We start from the raw sequence: 21,011 nt of genomic DNA, 5'->3' as shown, positions 1-21,011 counted from the left end.
GTCCAGAGTAGAGAGTCTTCTTCCTCCAGAGAGCCACCTCAAGTCTGGCCCAGACAAGAGACTCTCTATCTCTTGAGTGCTGCCCTCTTTTATCCTCCCAGAGAATGGGCGTGGGATAACGCAAGGGCTTCTGGGAAAAACTACTTCATCCAAAGAACTTGCTCCTCCTAAGCATGTAAGCTCCTCCCCAGGAGTTCACAAGTAAAACTCCCAGTCCTGGTTGGAACTAGAGAAATGTTAAGTACTGACTTAGCACTTAGTAAGAACCTAATATCTCATTATCTCATTAGCACTTAGTAAGAACCTAACAGAGGCAGCACAGAACAATGGGCAGGGCCATTCTCCAAGCATATGCTAATAGAGTATTGTCCAATTGGTAATTAGCCTTAAGTGCTTGGACCTCAGTGCAATTTCAGCCCTTTACAATTCTCAAATCTATCTTTCTTGCCCCAATCTCTGCTAAGCTTCAATATTATCGTTTTAAACTGCCTTCAGATATCTCAAAATGAAACTCCAGTCAATATTTTTTTTCAATATGTCCAAAATATCTCTATCCCCTAAGAATATTCCTACTCCTACCTTCACACCCTTTTCATAATTTCTGATCCAGCTATGCTGACCTCCTGATTTTTCTTTGAACAAGATATTCCATCTCTCTTCTCTGGCAATTTTATTTGGCTTTTCCTTATGTTTGTAAAGTTCTCCCTCTTCCACTTTGGCTACTTAGTTCCATGACTTTCTTTAAGTTCATAATAATATCCAACTTTTTATAAGAAGCATTCCATAAACCCTCTTGATTACAGTGCTTTCTTTCCCTCCTTAATTATTTCCTATTTATCCTTTATTTAGTTGTTTTGTATTTATTTCCTTGCATATTTTCTTGCCCACTATAATGATAGGCTCCTTTAGGGGAGGGACTGTTTTTTATCTTTATTAATTTATTTATTTTTTGTAATATTCTCAACACAACATATGCCTGAAATGCAGTAGGTACTTAGTAAATTTTTGCTATATTGATTCAAATAAGAAACCCTTAAGTGTGAAAGTGTGAAAGAGATGTATTCAGTGGAAATGACAGATAATGACTAAAGGAAGACATTTTGGAGAGATTTGATCTTCAAGTTGAAAAATCTCAAAGAAATCATAAGTAAAGGTGAAGAGGGAGAACACTGGAAGATTCCTAGTTTAAGAGACAGCCAATAAATGTAATTGAATCTAAAAATGGTGTATTATGAGAATTGAAAGGCATATAGGTCAACCAGAGATTATGAAAAGGTGAGTAAATTGTAAGAAAACTGTTCAAGTGGGCCAGGTCAAGTTTTGAAATGTTTTAATTGCCAAGGAGGAGTTTATATTTGGTGATGGAGATATTACAGAACTACTGGAAGTTATTGAATTAGGTGACAGTAAAATTCAGGAAATTTTAACAAATTGGAGAGAGGAGACAATTGAAGCATTGACATCTATCACAATTCTATTGTAACAGTTCAGACAAGAGATGATGAGGACTTGCATCATATTGGTAGCTAAGTAGAAAAACAAACAGCACATTTAAAAGATGTTTTGTGAGGATGGTGATGTCAAATTAACCACAAATTAAATATGTAGAGTCTCTTGTTAAAAAACAAAACAAACAAACAAACAAACAAACAAAACAAAACCTGTAAAGCTTATCTTCTAAATAATTGTTTTCCCATCACTGGGTAAGAGAGGAATTTTCCAATGTTTTTGAAATCAAAAATCCATTTAGTTATATTAAAATCGGAAGTTTGGACTGCTGATAATTTGCAGAAATTTTATTATAAATAAATTTTAGATTTTATCAGAGATTTTTTTTTCTGAATGCATTTAGAATATGGTATAGTTTTGGATGTATTTTTGGATGTTTGGATGTAATTTTAATATGATTTGTTAGGTTGATTGTTTTTCAAATATTGAATGAACTAGTATTCCTGGTAAAAATCCAACTTACAAATGATGAATGTTATCTTAGATGATTCACTGTAGTTTGAGAAGACTTCATTAATAATTTTTGAATTCATAAATAATATTGGTTATCTGTATCTTATCTCTCATTGATTTAAGTTTTAGGGCTTTACTGTCTCACAAAAGGAATATAGTAGAAAGTACTCTACTATTTTTTTGAGAATTTTTTTTGAGAATAATGTATAATAATTCTTTTCTTTTAAAATTTTGTTGATCTTTGAATTCATCAAACCTGGAAATTTCTTTGTTTATTTTTAAAAATTCCTTCTACATTACAAGAGTTTGAATCTGCTATGTAGTATTCTTTCAGTCTCTTATTTCTCCAGTTAATGTTTATTCATTTTGTAAATTCTTATATGGTCTCCTGAATTTCAAAACCCATCAAAATCTTATTTACCATCATCTTGCTTCTTTCTAGTGTACCAATATCAATCTTTAAATTATCCAGCTCTATGTGAGCTGTTATTTTATCAATAATTATCATGATTTTCTAAGCATCCTTTCCAAAGCCAATATCATCTAAACACTTAGCAAGTCTATTGTTACCATCCTAGTGGCATAATTTGTGATACAAACACTTTAAAAAAGTAAAAGAGAAATCTGATACTGAAAAGGAGATTCGTTTGTCATAAAATATATATTGAGCACTTATTAATTACATGGTAAGTAGTGCTGTAGAAATTTGTCAAATAGAATGAAAACAGACATTTTTAGGAAGTGATCAAAGTGTGTCTCCATCATTGACACACAAAGTTTTGATATTTCCATCATCTATAAGAAGTTACTTGGGACATAAAAGCCCTCTGGAACATGAATCTCATCCATCTTCGTTTTCTCTTTTAAAGTTTCCAGTTTCTTGGATGACTATTTCTGAATCATCCAGCAAATCCTACAGAGTGACTGAAAGTTCTCTTTTAATATGTCATAAAACTTTTCATAGGGTATGTATCTTTCTGAAGTCATTTCCCAGTTTTATTGTTTATATCTCTCTCTGTCAGAGGTTAAAAGTGGGCCTATATTGTAACAGTCATTTTAAAGGGCATTTTCAAAGGAGAAAATTTAGATAATCCTTGTATAAAATAAAACAAAGATAAAAATGCCTCCATAATAAAATAGTTTAAGATGATGCCCTTTTGAAGACTTAATGAAAATACAATTTGCAATTGGCGACGTTAAAGCCAGCCTTCTGAAGCCATTGATCATTTTCATATGACTGTCTCTGCCAGACATCAAATGTACAATTCTTTTTGTACTGATTATAGCTATCTGCCCCTTCTGTCTTTTCTTTTTTCATTATCTCCCATATTTAAACAAGAAAACCATTTTTAACATCTGCATCATATTTTTTAGTTTCCGATACAAATAGATACAGATAGAAAGAAGAATAAGAAAGGAGAGAGAGAGACAGAGACAGAGGGAAAGAGACAGAAAAGGAGAGAGAGAAATTATAATTAAATCCACTTGCTCACAATAACAAAATCAGCTAAAAATCTGGTATGAAATGTTTTCTTACCATTTTGTTGTATGATTTTATAAAGTAACAAAAATACAAATTAACCTTAGAATCCTAGAAATCTAGAATATTAGAGATAATAACTTATCTTCTCAAGTCTCTTGTGGATTTATTGCTTAAAGAAGAGTAATTTTGGTTTATTTCATAAATTATGATTTCTTTCAAGCTTCACAAATGTAGCTACTTAACCACCCATATTTTGTTACATTATCTCCATATGTTATAATAAAAAGAAGCCACATTTTCTGCTTTCATGGCTTGTTTATAAGGAACTATTTACTGCCAATTTTTGGAGCATGCTTGCATATTCCACACAATATGGCAACTTCCTAAAAGGAAGCCTGTCCCCAAACCATAGGCCTCTGCCTTTTCTCTCATGATATTTTAATTAAGTTCCCAGGGAAAGAAGATCATTCTTTCATATCAGAGATGAATCCCATTATCTTAACATAGTTTTCACTCAAAATGTATCTCTGAATGTTTTCCTTTACTCTTTTTTAATAAATAATATTTTATTTTTTTCTAATAAAGGCAATTTTTAACATTTTTTGAGTTTCAAATTATCTCCTTCCTTCCTTCTCCACCCCCTCCCTAAGATGAAAGATATTTGATGTAGGTTATATACATGCAATAATATGAAACATATTTCTGTATAAATTATTTTGTAAATGAAGAAACAGGCCAAAAGGAAAGAACCACTAAAAGAAGAAAAAAGAAAGTGAAAATAGTATGCTTCAATCTGCATTCAAATTCCGATATTTCTTTATCTTGAAATGGATAACATTTTCCATCACAAATGTTTGAAATTGTCTTGGATCATTGTATTGTTGAAAAGAACTAAATCATTCAGACCTGATCATCACACAATGTTGCAGATACTGGGAACAATATTCACTTCACTCAACGTCAGTTCATGTAAGACTTTTCAGGTTTTCCTGAAATCATCAAGCATGTCATTTCTAAATTTTACAATAGCATTTCATTATATTCATATACTACAATTTCTTCAGCTATAGGTAATCCCTTAATTCTAAATTCTTTGCCATCACAAAAAACCTACTACATTTTTGTACTTGTAGGTCCTTTCCTTCTTTATGTAATCTCTCTGAGATACAGACCTATCAGTGATATTTCTGGATCAAAGAATATGCATAGTCAAATTGTCTTTTGGGCTTAGTTTCTGGATATTTCCCCCCAAAAAATTATATAATTAAGAAAATAGCTTAAAGAGGTATTTAACACAGAACTTTTATGTATAGTAGGAACTCATTGTGTTAAGGTTGGCTTCTTATAGGGTTTAGTCTAGGTCCACCTAAATAAAATGAATGTAAAAACATCATTGACAAATATCTTTGGGCAATACGCATGAGGACTAGGAATACAAAAGGGATGAAGAGGAGGAGTGAATAGCATTACAAAACTGAATTTGAAATTTTGAAGAGTACAAGAGAAAATTATTGTGGCATCAGCTGTATAAATTTAATTATTTCCTTAAAAATGAGTGCATCTAAGAATTTTGTCTTATTTATGCTTTACATTTTTATCTTATATATTCAGCAATAATGCTTGCTTAAATTGAAAATAAGATGTAGTGGATGATTTTGATGTCTTTCATATCTGACAAATCTCTAAGCACTCCACAGAGTGTTTCAGAATTTTTCTTCTCTCCATTTAATTAGGAGAAGTCTTTACAGGATTGGGATAGACATCACTTTAATTCAATGAGATTTGGGGAAGCCTTTAGCTTATCTTCAACTTGGTTTTAGTCTGTCTACTGAGGTCATACTGGAGTATGGCTGCTGCTCAAGCTACTGTTTCTTGAAACCCCAGGTAAGAGTTGGGTACAGGTGGACATCAAAAGTAATTGGACTTAATAAATGCTTGTTGAATTGACTGTAGTTAAAGATTAGTGTTCTCTTAATCATAAAGGCTCTTATTAAGAACAAAATAATGTTTATTTTAGCTTATTCTTAAGTCTCCTACTTTTATCACTGATAATTCTGAATAATAAAACATTAGTAAGAGAGCCACCTATGTACAATTGTTTAACTTCAGTGCAACCTGTCATGCTTTACATTTTTTTATCTAACTCTGTTGTCAGCTGTCCTGCCTGATCTGATTCTACTCTTATTACAAAGCTAAAGATCAATGGAATAAAAGGAAACTGCTTGGACAGTAGTTGAAAAAAATAGAAGTGATGAAAGAAAAAAAAATTCTGTTCTTAGAATAAAATACCCTTTCCATAATACAAAATTATTATCTGCCGTTAACCTTTGGGAAAGAACATGACTTTGAGGTTTAGTTAATAATAATCATAATAGTCATAATTTATTGTTATTTTAAGTGCAAAACTAGAAGTAAATGTACTTTCCTAGTACAATATTTTTTTCTAATTTTCATTTTGACAATATAACACATAAGGATGAATCACAAAGGAAACAAATCTCCAATAAGGATCTTTAATGGAATGGTAAAAGGGATACTGTATTCTAATTTGTATAAAGCAAAAAAAAATCTCAATATTATTTATTATTTATTAAAAGTAATCAACTCTTTCAAAAAGCAAAATTTCATGAAAGTAAAAATATAGTTTTCACACATGGTAGTAGGTGTCTAACTGATATGACTATAGGTATAGTGGTGCCCTCAACCCAAATAGAAAAATAAATTGAAAGAGGAGGTAGGTGGCAAAGAAAATGCTTTGAGATAATTGATATCACATTCTATTATCTATGTCCAAATACAGTGGATAGCCTAGCAATGTTCCCTTTATTGTAGCCTTCAAAAAGGCAAAAGTTGAATAATTTTTGTCACTTATTTTGAGAATTCATTCTCTGATTCTTTCTGTAATCTGATTATGAACAAATAATGAATATTTCCAAGATATAGTACAGGGGGGCTCTGAAACTTATAGAAATCTGATTGATATAATATGGATATCATTAGTATTATTTTACAATTTTCAAAATATATTCAACTCTAATACCTTTAGGATCATACTGAAAGTCAACAAGCATTTATTAAGGGTCAGCTCTCTGCCAAGCATCATGTAAAACTTTTGGAAAATACGTATAAGTAGAAAAACAGTCTCTGCCTTAAAGGAGTTTACAATATAATGGGAGAGAATAACATATAAAAACAAAGCTGGAAAAAGGAGGGAAAGTTATAAGTTCCCCTTGGTGAGCATTGAGAAGAAAGATCAACAGAGCCAGAAATGCAATCTGGAGAAGAATAAAGACATTGCTAACCTGGGTCTTCTCCTTAAAATGGATGTTCTAGAAGCAGCCATCAGAGGGAGGGGCATCAGAAATTGAGATAATAGCACCTCTTTCTAGCTTCTAAAAGCACATTATTGAATTTTCAGTGTTAATATTTAGAACTTAAAAAGTGGCAAATCCTATATATCAGAAATTGATTTATTGCTTTGTTGATTTTCTAGACTTAAGAAAGTGAAAGAAAAAAATTTAATAGCACATATTAAATGTAAATTTGTCTTGTGTGCATATTTTGTTTTTAGAGATCCAATTGTCTTAAGTTTACTAATGTACCTATGGATGGAGAGTAATTACAAAGTATAAATTTTAGGGATGAAATTAGCTTTCAGGAAGAAGATATTTCTGGAGCATGATATAGAAAGATCAGGAATAGTGGTAGCTGGAAAGGTTGTGTGATGAATATGGCCATGAATTCTGGTAAATGCACTCTAAATATTTATTTATTTCTTCTGCTCCTCAAACATTTTTAACATGAGAAAAATAATTATATCCTCAATTGATAAATGATCAAAGGATATGAACAGATAATTTTCAGTGACAAAATTAAAACCATCTATAGTCATCTAAAAAAGTTCTAAATCAATATGGATTAGAGATATGCAAATTGAAATAATTCTGAGGTACCATCTCACACTTCTCAGATTGGCTAAGATGATAGGAAAAGATAATGATAAATGTTGGAGGGGATGTGGGAAAACTGGAGACACTAATGCATTATTGGTGGAGTTGTGAAATGATACAACCTTTCTGGAGAGCAATTTGGAACTATGCCCAAAGGGCTTTCAAACTGTGCATATCCTTTGACCCAGCAGCACCATTACTGAGGGTGTATCCTAAGGATATCATAAAGAAGGGAAAAGGACCCACATTTGCAAAAATGTTGCTGGCTGCTCTTTTTTTTTTTGTGGTGGCAAAGAACTGGAAAATGAGTAGATGCCCATCAATTGGGGCATGGCTGAATAAGTTGTAATATATGAAGGCAATGGAATATTAGTATTCTATAGAAAAAGTGATTTTAGAAAGGCCTGGAAAAATGTACATGAACTGATGCTAAGTGGAAACAGCAGAACGAGGAATACATTGTACACAAGACAGCAACAATGTGCAATGATCAACGTGAAAGACTTGGTTTCTTCTCAGTGGTTTAGTGATCCAAAGCAATCCCAAAAGGCTTTGGATAGAAAATTCCATTTGCATCCAGAAAAAAAAATATATGGAGACAATGTAAATTAACACATACAGTGTTCTTTTTTCTATTTCTTCCACCTCCCATGAATTTTCCCTTTTGCTCTGATTTTTTTCTCCAACATGGTTCATGAAGCAATGTGTTTTAAAATAAATAACCAAATGTATTCAAAATTTCCTATTATTCAAAAAGGGAAAATAATTATTTTCCTCAATGCAATAAATATGAGAGGAAACATTTTTGTATAAGTTCTTATAGATCAAGACATAGTGTTCTGAAAGAAAGAAAAAAGAAACAAAGTAAAAAAAAATAAAGAAACAAAGAAAGAAAAAGAGGAAGGGAGGGAGAGGGAGGGAGGAAGGAAGGAAAGAAGGAAGGAAGGAAGGAAGGGATAGAGGGAGGGAAGGAGGAAGGAAGGAAGGAAGAAAAAAAGAAAATGTGTCAATTTATATTATAAAACAAATAGACAAATAGCTCTCTGCCAAATCAAGGTCAAAAGGAAGATTTTATGGAATTACTTTTGAAATAATCAACAGATGAAGATATTTTAAGGTTGTCATCCTGTAATCTATTATCTATGCCTTTTCTGAAATGTGTTTTAACTTCAAATCATTATTTGTGAAATTTAAATGGCATGCATTCATATTGCTTCCACATATGTGCGAATTTCATGAAATAAAATTTCTGCAAAATTATTCATCCAGCTCTTCCATAATAATGCCATACTGAGAGCTGGGTCCCAGATTCAGTCCTTTATATCCCTACAGAGGAAAAAAGGTGGATCATTTGCAGATATTTTGAATTATATTGTTATTGGAATGTGTTAATATAATTAATGTTAGGTCTAGAAATAGATTTGAAATCTAAATCACCTGGATCTGCTATAGAGAAGAGATGGAAGTGATGAAGAAAGGAATAACAACAACAACAACAACAACAACAAAATGCCCTAGGGATTATTTGTGGCCCTTAAAAATGTTTGGAAAATTTTTGTTTTTATTAAAATATGAAATGGGTGCAAATATATTGTTGGATTAGAATGTTCCCAATCTTTAACATAATTTAATGATATTTTCTAGTAAATTCATACTATCATTTCAAGGAATGTGTTTTAGTTTCTTGGTTTTAGAATAAATGCTAGCTTTCCAAAATGCCTGAATAATTATCTAGTAACTAATGGATAATTAGTAAATCATTCAAGATGTGTGCACTGAGCTTGGAATCCTTTCAAAAAGTGACATTTCATTTTTATATTTTCCTTAATTATTGTAAAGAACAACTAATATATGTCTGTGTGTGTATGTGTGTATAAAAAACATTACTTTATCATCATCCTTTTAAATATAAGGTTTCCTAAATAATTTAGGAGATTTATTTCCAACTGCTATTAATAATTTTAGGGGGATTTGATTAGTATTTAGTAACTATGAAATTCTATATTTTATTTTTCCCAAGTAGTATAATTTTTGACTTGAAGGATATTTACAGAACATTGAGATGATAATGCTTTTCTTTAGGGAAAATGATTTCTATCCAATAACCACTTTAAAAAAATAAAGCTAAACTTCAAGGAATAAGTATAGCATCACTAAGAAGAGATATAAATCATTCCTTTGCAGTGGAAATTACAATATTATCCATGAATATCCAGATATTAGACATTTATTAACTCGTAAAGATTTTCATGAAAAACTACATTTTTATACTATAAGAGCTGAGAATTAAAATTAAAATTCATCTTTTCTTTGCCAAAATGAATTTTTCAGTAATATAAATAATTTTTTATTTTTAAAAAATGACTTTGCTTCCTCCAATTAACTTTTCCCTATCCTCAATCTTATATTGAAAATGCCAGTAATAGAAGTAGTAGTTATGATTTATATATACATATGTATGTATATATAATAACTCCTTTTGTCAAAAGGACACTTTTGGAAATACATCTTTTTGTCTTTTACTTTTCTATTTGAATTTTCAAAAAATAAACAAAATAAAAAAGGGTTATCAGGGAATAATATAGTGACTACTCGATTTAAAGTTAGAAAAGACATGGGTTTAAATTTTATCTTGCAAACCAAAAATTGTGTGAGCCTGGAGAAATCATTTCCCCCCTCTTAGCTTGTTACATCAACTGTGAAATGAGCATAATAATCCTTAATGCAGATACCTCACAAGATTGTTAGGAAATATAAATGAAAAACAGGTAGGTTACAAACCATAAAATGTTTTATAAATTACAGTTTGGGATCCACAGCAATCCTATTCCTCTGATAGAGCTCATATTAAGAACAAGGATACTTTGTTGTATTTCAGCTGTGTCTTTGTCTCTCTTTCCAAAAGAAATATTTCATTTATCTGCCATATTTTGTGATACTGAAAATCTAAGGACAAATCAAATAATTTTCTTTCATGCAAGTTTTCCATTTAATATATGCAATTTACTTCTCTGTTTACTCTCTATAGCATTTTAAAAATATATATTTTTTGACTTGGTGAACTTGTTTTAAGGAATAAGAAAATAAGAAGAAAACAATGTAGTTATAGAAATTAGTTTCTTCTTATATTAACAAAGATAGTAACTGACAGTTGCATTATGCTTTGAGATTTTCAAGGAAAAATATCATCTTTGGTGTGAGGGCTTGATGAGCCCTTTTCAGGAACTTCTAATTCACCTTGGTGTTCATCCGACACCCAACTGTCACCTGTGGCTCTGAGAAGCAGTACCATAAACAACAGTCCTATTTTGGTAAGTCATTTCAGCAGACAGACTAAATGAAGTTGAGAGCAACTTACAGGACTCTGAATTAAAAAGCCATCTGCCACAAGCATGTTCTTCTATTTCAATAAAAAGGTGAAAACAATAGTTCTGATGGCCATGGAGGCCTCTTAAGCAGGATTTATGGAGTGTTTAGATTATTCAGATATTGAAGATTCCAAGATCATCCACTGCTGCCTCCTGTGCCATTACCAATAATCTTGGCTTTTGTCTTACTACTGGACTTTGATAAAATTACATGATATGCTATGATGTGATAATATGAATTAATTTAAGAAAATGCACATCTTGGAAATATGAAATACATGAAATGAATCATACTGTATGTGGAAATGTTTCTATGACTCTCATGAACAAATTGAGGCATTTTATAATATTGTAAATGAAATATTATGAAATATTTTGGTTCTTATGATAATTTTGGACCTAACCACTAATATCTAGAAGATAACTATTTAATGTATAACTTCCCTAAAAGCAGATCCCAGAAAAAAATAATCCTGAGATTCAGTAAGGTTTTAGGATTATCATGACAAAGTTAATGTAGCCAATGTTTATTCACAATTGTAACTATGCCTCACAGTAACCTCATGATATCCTATTGTAATTTCATTTGATTGACTATATATTTTAATTATTTTTATAGAATAAACTATGTTTTGCAACATTGGCTTAACAAGTGTTTATGATAAAGTTGCTAATAATTTCTATCTATATTCATGGTTTTAAATAATGAGTGATCACAATGATAAATGATATTTTTTCTGTGATAGAATATAAAAAGATATAGATATTTTCTGAAAAAGATTATAATAATAACCATATGCTTCAGCTTTAGTATGAATCAATATATTATGAAAATGACTTGAAATATTACAGGGCAAAGAATTTGCTGATTTCCTATGTCTTTCAATTTTCTTCACACCTTTTACTTCTTATTATGGTCATCTTAAAATTGTTTAATTATTATTAATATTAATAATAGTAGTAATTAGTAATATTAGATGAGTAATATTTTTAAAATCCATACTAGATATGCAAATTATGGTCGCAAATTGGCAGACATTTTAATTAAATAGCATATCTGGATCTCCTAGAAATATTAACAGCATTATACTATATCACATGTCAAATATTGGCAATGTAAAGAATATTACCTGATTATATTTTAGTTTTCTTTTCTATGTACTTTCATAGTGCAGTTCTGAGAATTGCTACCCTTAACCTTTAATTTTGCATGTCAATAAGTCCTATTCTGATTTTTTGATTTGACCTCCAATGGCTTTCTTTGAAACAGTTAAATCTTTACATTAGTTATTAATCTTTCATTCTTGCAGAAGTATTATAATTGTTTTCATTTATTTATTGATTTTTCTCTGGATTCAGAAAAATAATTTCCCCAGAAAAGTACAAAAAGAATTTCAATGTAAAAAACATTAATCTCACTTAACATAGTGTTTTCTTAGAAACAACTAATTATATTTTGTATGATATACCTATGGTTTCCGTGCAATACTCTCAGTAATTTTAACTTGAAAAAGCTCTTGCTAAAACAAAACAAACAAACAAACAAACAAAAAAAACTAGAAAGGATCACCTGAGATAATTTCTGCCCAGTCAATAATAATTCATTATTTGGTAAAAAAAAATATTAGTAAAAACAGAAAGCAATCTGGTAGAAACTAGAAACATACCAATGCCATACTATTTACCAGATAAGGTTAAAATGGATACATGAAGTAGATATGAAGATAGATATCATAAGTAAAGTATAAGAATATGGAACATATTCCCTTTAAGACTTGTGGGTAGGAAAATTTATGTATAAATAAGAGATTAAGAGTTTAGTGAGATATAAAATAAGTAATTTTGACTACATTGTACATTTTTGTACAAATTAATGTATCCAAAATTAGAAGGAGAGCAGAAAATAAGTATAAAATTTTAAAGAGGGAATCTGAGGGGGAGGAACTCTCTTAATTTAATGATATAATTTTTGTTATTTTTCTTTTTGATGTCATGAATTGTGTTAATTGGTTATCTTATGTTAAACCATCCCTGAATTACTGGCATAATTTCCAATTGGTCACAATAAATAACCTTTTTTGGTGTATTTGGTATAGTCATACAAGAAATATTTTAGAGCTTTCATATCTATATTAATTTGTGAAATTGAATTATAATTTTCCTTCTTTATTTTTTAGTCTTACTGATTTAGGTATTAGCTCCATATTTATTTTTTATTTACTTTTGTTAAAATTAAAGGTTTGTGTTTTCAAAAAATACTCATGGATAATTTTTCAACATGAACCCTTGCAAAACCTTGTGTTTGTTTCACTTTCCCCTTCTTTTCCACAATCCCCTTCCCTAGATGGCAAGTAATCCAATATATGTTAAACATGATAAAATGTATATGTAAAATTCAATAATTGCATACATGTTTATACACTTGTCTTGCTGCACAAAAAATTCAAATCAAAAAGGAAAACAAATGAGAAAGAAAATAAAATGCAAGCAAACAATGACAAAAAGAATAAAAATGCTATGTTGTGATCCACACTCAATTCCTACAGTCCTCTCTCTGGGTGAGGATGGCTCTCTTTATCACAAGATCATTGAAACTGATCTGAATCACCAGACCAATGATTGTTGAAAAAAGCCACATCCATAAGTCCATATTTATTTCATAAAAGGAGTTTCATACAACTCTTTTACCTATTATTCCAAGTAATTTATTTAATAATTGTATTAAATGATCTTTAAATGCTTGATAGAATTTGCTTGTAAGTTCATCTAGGCCTGAAGCTTTCCCTTCAGGAAGCTAATTCATGTCCTGTTTAATTTCTCTTTTAAAAAAAATAAGTTTATTTAAAAATTCTATCTCCTCTTGTTAATCTCAAAATTATTAAGGTTTTGAGAGAATATATGTATCATCTTTATGTTCCAGCAGATGTATTATATGGATTTGTATTCCTCCATCATCAAGAATTAATTCTTGAACTTGTTGGGCTACCATGCCTAATTGTCCTTACCTACAACGTGACCTTTTTTCCCATCCTTTAATATATACCATTCATATTCAGAATGGTTTCCCCTTCACTTCTGCCTCTTAGATTCCCAAGATTTGTTTAGAGTTCAGCTCATATATCACTTCCTGCATAAGTCTTTTCCTCATCTCCCCTGTCTCTTAATGCATCTCCCCAAAACTGATTTATCTTTACTTTCTATATATTTTGTATCTATGTATATTTGTACATACTGTCTTACCTATAGAATATAAGCCTTTTAGATTTAAAGCCTGCTTCATATTTGTCTTTGCCTTGTCAGAGCACAGCACAGTGCCTTATTAAACCAGGTGATTAACAAATTCTTGTTTATTGAATCAAGATATTCAATTCCCAATAAAATTTTTCCACAAAATCTCCCATTTTGTAGCATTTGTATCCACATTTTTCAATATGCTTAGAGAGTATCCATATTTTTACAAAAGTTATATTCTGGAGTTTTTTCAAGCACATTTCAGTTCTAAACTGAAAATGAAATTTAGCACATTTGTAAAGACAGATCACATAATTTAGACCATTTTCATTTTAGTTTCTCACTTCAGTTGCTATAGTTTGTTCAGAAACTATTCAAATTTTTAAAATGCAGTTCATTTAGAGCTGCTTGTAAAGAGTAGTCCTGCTTTTTGCTTCCTGTCTGTCTCCAGTTTAACTCATCTTTAACTGACACCTTCCCTGGGAAGTCAGGTTCTGATGTGTAATTACACATACATTTTAAAAAAATGACTTTGCACATGTTTGGTAAAATAGACTTATTTAAGAAAAAAACTAGAATTCCAGAAACAATGAAATGTGAGACCCTCTGGCCAATTTGAGTCTGAATACTTAAGTTAACTTGTATTACTTTCTGCTAGTAAATTTTTTTGTTAAAATCAATTATTATTGCAAAGACTTCTATATGCAACATGAAGAAATTTGGCAAGGAAAGAAATCTCACTCCCCAAAATTGAATTGTCAACCAATTGACAATTGTGAAAATAGAATTGATCTAAGATGCCATTAACATCAGTAAAAGTATATTTAAAAGCTTGTAACATACTAAGCCACATGGTATTTAATATGACTGATACGAAAATAACATGTTTGTATACCTATAGCCTATATAAAATTGCTTGATGTTATAGGGAAGTGAGAGGAAAAGGAAGGGTGGGAAAAAAATCTAGAACTCAAAATCTTACAATAATGAATATTAAAAACTGTCTAATGTAATCTATTGAGTTAAAATTACACAAGTAAATAATTTATTTAGAAAAAAAAGATGCATGACACTAAAAATACTTCGGGAGTAAGAAGAAAGGAACATTACAGTTCTCTCAGGAGAACTTAATGGTTCTGCAAAACCTCTTCAAACACACAAACACATACACAAAACATATTGAGATCTTTTCTGTTTTTTTTTTTTTTTTTGCTTTTAAGGAAGGCTCAAATTAGATTTCTGATTTTAGCAATATGTCTAATCCTTTCTAACTTCTTATATTAATGTAGGTAAACAACTATTCTTCCTGTTAATGAAGATACATAGAGAATAAGCAATTTGTGCAAATTAGCAGAGAATATTTATAAAAAGTAGGAATAGAAAACAAAATTTTATAAACCTAAGGTTGGCTCTATCTGAAATTCCCTCTTACTTTTCAGACAAAGTGCTAGATGAGTTTAATAATAATTTGGTTATGCTTGAGAAACCTCTAGTAAAAATTCCTTTATTTTAATAAGGAGCAAAGTAAAGCTCAAAGAGGTTAGGTAATGTCTAAAAATGACACAATCAATTTGTTCTTGAAAAACAGGATGCTGAATGAAATGGAGAAGGAAGTATGTGGCAATCATAAAGGACAGGTAACTAATGACAAATGACTGAAGAATTTCCTACTATAACTTCATAGGTTTATGGACTTAAAGCTGGAAGTTGTTAGAAGCTACTAAGTCTGACCTGCTTTTTACAGAATGGAAAAATGAGGTTTCAAAAGGTTAAGGTACTTATTGGAGGTTACCATGCTAATAAGTATCTAAAGCAGTGTTAGAAAGTTGGTTTTCCTGAAATCAACTCCAGCACTCTAATCACCATATCCTTTGGGTGTCATATTTTATCTGGAACTTTCTTTCATTTGAATTAAATATGAGATTTGCAAACACAATCCAGCCATTTTTATGGAGGTCAAAAATTAGGTCCAGAAAACTGATATACTTGTCCAAATTCACATAGCTAAGTAGAGGTATATATGGGAAGCATGTGTTTTCTGCAATACGACTCTCACTTAACTTTTAAGATTTATTTCACATTACTCCCCCTAATGAATGCTGTACCCCATGGACTCTTTTCAAGTTCTACTCCCCCCACCCCACCCCCACATACATACACACAATAAGGCATTCTATGCATTTTGGGTAAAATCTTATATTTCATGCTTCTGTGAATTTATATACATGATATTATCTATTTGGACTGTTCTAATTGGCCTCCACCATATTTTGAAAACCCTAACTCAGTGTGGAACTTAGTTTAATTGTCTTATTATATGAGCCTTTTCTTGATGGAACAATAGTTAGAATGCTGACATCTTGAAAATTATTTTTATTTATTCAGTATGTGCTCTGTATTTTTAGGCATATCTTGCTTTGTTTTGTTTTCCTTCCCATTAGAATATAAGCTTCTAGAGGCAAGTATTGCATCTATTTCTCTTTTTGTATCCCCAATGATAGCATCATTCATGGCAGATTTGGTACTTAAGAAATGGTTTTTAGTTAAATCAAGTCTTCTAATTCTTTGTCTCAATTTGTTTCTACATTCTCATGCAAACTTTCTGATCTTTCTTATAAAGTTGCTGTCTTATTTTAAACCAAATTTGCTTTATCCCATTTCCTCTTCTTTCAGATATATTTATTTTATTCTAAGTAAATGGAATTCATTAAGGAAAAACCTGGTTTCTTCATTTAACCAATTGCCTATATTTGAACTTATAAAAAGTAAAAAAAAATCATATTTTTATATTCATATTTCCTAAAGCCAAGTTTTATTTTTTTCTAAATGAAGATTGAAGTATTTTCCATGTCTTTTCATCTGAGCTATCTTTGAGTTAATCATTTTTTACAATGACCACTATTTTTTAAATGGCAACATGATACCAGTCGTCAACTTATTAAGTATATTCAAAGAAAGGCAAAATATAGCCTTATCCTCAGAGAACTCATAAGCTAATGGTAGAGATAACAAAGCTAAAAAAAAACATTTAGAGGGCAAATTTGAAATAGCTAAAAGAGAGAAAGCACTAGCATTAAAAGCACTAGCATTAAATTAAAAATTGTTAAAGGCTTCATGTGAATGGTAGAATCATTTAGTGCTTATAAGATTGCACACAATTAAGTAGAATGTTTTATAGGGAATTTTCTTCTTTTAGTATTTCATATTTAGATTGGTTGATAATTTTTTCCTTATTTCATCACATTACAGACTACTTCAGCAATAAAGCAAATCAAACACATTTCTAATTAGATGAAACATATAGTAAGATCATAGGGTAATAATATGTTTTCATAATTCATAGATTGTATGAAATTTCCAAAATGCTTAGATGATAGGAAGTGCTTTTGGTATGAAAGAGAAAACATACCTAGACTCTTTTAGTAGTTATAGCTATGGTAAACAAAACAGAAAACATTAATGAAAACATACTTAAATTGAATGATTTAGAGATAATATTTTATGTGGTTTGAAAATAGTTCTTCAATAATTATGGATAAGACTCATATTTATTCATACTCAGACTACCCACTTGCTACATTAAGTCACCAACATTTATCAGAAACCACTTCCTATAAAGTGCAGATAAGGGACAGGAAATAATTTAAGTCATTTTTAAAGCAGGAAGGAAATAATGTCAAAATGATAAAACACTTTGTTAAAATTTAAGCATTTAAGTATAAATGTTTGTTTTTATTCATTGCCATCATCAATGTCATCATTGTTGTCATTAACATTTTTGTTCCTACATTTTTTGGAAGGTGATGCATGTTATATGGTCAGAGATATGATTTCATTGGGGTAGGTAATTAATAATGTGCAAATCCTTCTTCTATATACACCTGCCAATATATGTTTATTTCATACTATCTATTTCTACTATGTTTTTCATATCTGTAGTTATATGTAGAATTCATCCACGTTTTTATTGTCATAAAAAGTTTCATTGGGGCAATATGAGATGGATACATTATCTTAACTGATCTCAATATCAGCTGAGTTTCCTTTTCAACTTTCAAATCTATTATTCTATGCTTTAATGTATGTAGTCCTCTATCCCCTGTGTCATAGCCATAATGAACTGTATTTTTAGTCTTTCTCTTCTTTAGCACTTGCTCCTCTCATTTTTTTTTGAAAGTGATAAGGAATTCTACAAATCTTCTAGATTTGTAGAGTTGAAAAGAATCTTATGAATACAAATTTCTCATTGTATATTAGGAAAAAAAAAACTGGAGCTTGGTTCATTATTTTTGTTTCTCTATTCTTTATAGCTATTGCCTTATGTTAAAACTGCTGTTTTTTGTGGTAGCATGGGGGGTTAAATTGTTTAAGAGATATTAAATACACACACACATATAAATTGTCTAAATTGTCTCTAAGTAACTATCACAGAGTTTATGCATTCAAGTTGTGTTGACAAAGGCTAATATCTTCAAACACGTGGATACACACACATACACACACACACACTCTAAATAGCGAATCATATGACCCTCAAAGAAGTGGAAACAGAATCCCCTGACTCATATAACATGAGTAATATCTTTGCAGCACATAATGTTAGCTCAAAAATCTGCCACACATAGGTCTAATAACCACTTAGATGTTTTTTTTTCTATATTCTTGCTTGAAATACAACTGAAATATATTATAGAATTTTGCTTCTTTAAAGGAGTTGTCAAAATCATATGACTCGTATATTCCACATCAAATTAAATCATAGAGTTTAATATCTAAGAAACATTGTTTTATTAAAATTTATGAAAAGGAAATTTTTATTCCAATCACAACAAAATATGTTAGGGTGCTTACCTAAATTTTTCATTACTGGAAGGGATTTCAAAATGTATTTTATTATTTGGGGGCTATGCTCTTTATGGTTTTTGTAGAAACAGAAGAACAAATTATGAAAGAAATAGGATAAATGGAAAGGCAGCAAAAGAGTGTTGTTACAACCAGATGAAAAGAGATTCTAGGCAAGTTAAGTTTTTAATTTGTAATTAAAATTATTTTAAAACTAATAAGTGGGTTAGGATTTCAGATCTGATATAATTTTAGATCTTTCTCTTCTGCCTGTCTTTCTGTCTTTGGCTATCTCTCTGTTTCTCTTTCTCTCTGTCTCTTTCTCTGTCTCTCTGAAACTCTGTCTCTCTGTCTCTGTCTGTCTGTCTGTCTATCTCACTCTCGTTGTCTCTGTCTCTCTGTTTCTCTCTTAACTGAAGTGTACTCTTGGTTATCTTCAAAGAATTAAAAGGAAAAAAAGAGCCTACCCTTTTTTCCTCCTTTTTCTTTTTTCTTCTTTTTGTCATTAAAGCTGTGTATGGGTAGACACACATATTCTATCAAATGAATAGACAATTACAATATTGAACCACCATATTTTAAGTCTTCTTATACATGTTATACTTATATATTAAAATGAACTCAGTCATGTCAAAAACCTTATAAACAAAGCTGACCTATGCTATCATATAAATATTAGATAAAATATTGAGTTTATAGTTTACTTATTTTTGGATATGTGTTATTAAGAACTGGCAAGCACATAATTGTGGCACAAACTTTTCTTAATTTTAGTTATGGCTACCTCATATTCAGGAATTTATAATCTGTGACATTTAATACAAGATATTTACACCTGTTATTGACACCTAGTTGACTTCAAAGCTCATAACAAATTACTGCCTCTCACAAGATGAATTTCCTTATCTTTCCAATTCCTACTGACTCCATCACTCCCCGTGTTATTGAGAGTATTACTTTGTATGTATTTTTTAATATTTTAATTTATATTTACAAATATGCATTTAATATTAACTCAAAAATATGTATTTCATCTTCTCTAGTTGAATGTAAGTCCCTTAAGGGAATGATGTTTGTATCTATTATCCTTTTTATCCTCTTTTTTTTTCTTCTTCCTCCTCCTCATCCTCTTCCTCCTCCTCCTCCTCCTCTTCCTCTTCCTCCTCTTCCTCCTCCTCCTCCTCTTCCTCCTCCTCTTCTACCTTCTACCTGTTTCTTGTTGTTCTTGTTCTTGTTCATCCTGGAGTAAAACAAACAAACAAACAAAAAAAAACCAAAAAAAAACCAAATTCATAATCAGTTTTCGGATACTGGCTGAATGACCCTGGACAAGTCATTTGATTTTTGTCTACATTGGTTTCCTCATGTGCAAAATTGGAGTAATATTAACAACTTCCTCAAAGGTTTTTGTGAGGGAAAAATGAGGTGATATATGAAAATCATTTTTAAATATTAAAGCATTATGTAAATGTTAGCTTCTATTGTTGCTGCTTTTTAGCATATTTGTATTATTTATTGCTGCTTCTGCTATTACTAGTACCAACAATTATCCTTAAATTTTCTTCAAGAATTGCACCAAAGAATTTTTCCTTTTACAATATGACTAATACAGAAATATATTTAATGTGACTATATATTATAACCTATATTGGATTGCTTATCGTTTTGGAGAGGGGGGAAATTGGATTACAAAATCTTACAAAAATATTGAAAATTGTTTTTTACATATAATCAGAAAAAATACTTAAGTGAGACAAAAACAATTAGCCAGAAAGTCATAGTTTTGGTGTAGTATCAGGGATATCTTGGCCTAATATGTGATAATGATGGAGTGAATATCTTGGAGCTAAGCTGGATTCAAATATTGTCTCTGATAATTGCTATATGTGTGACTAATAAGATAACAGTCTCTTTGTGGATTAATGTTTTCTTCTGTAAAATGGGGGCAATAACTACCAATATAAAAAGACTATTATGAAGTTTAGTTAATATATATACAATTTAATGTAAGTTATTATTCTAATTATTTTTGTTGTCTCATTTCTAATTTTTAATAAGGTTCAGCTAGAAACCCTCCTGTGGCAAACCACTCATCCATCATTCATCTTTTATTTTTAGAGTTTCATTGAATGTCAGAGTTGCATCTAATATGTGTTTGTTTTTCTGCAGTAGAAT

This window comes from Sminthopsis crassicaudata, chromosome 3, assembly GCF_048593235.1.
Source record: "Sminthopsis crassicaudata isolate SCR6 chromosome 3, ASM4859323v1, whole genome shotgun sequence".
Classification (NCBI taxonomy): Eukaryota; Metazoa; Chordata; class Mammalia; order Dasyuromorphia; family Dasyuridae; genus Sminthopsis; species Sminthopsis crassicaudata.
Note: the sequence above shows the minus strand (reverse complement) of the source record.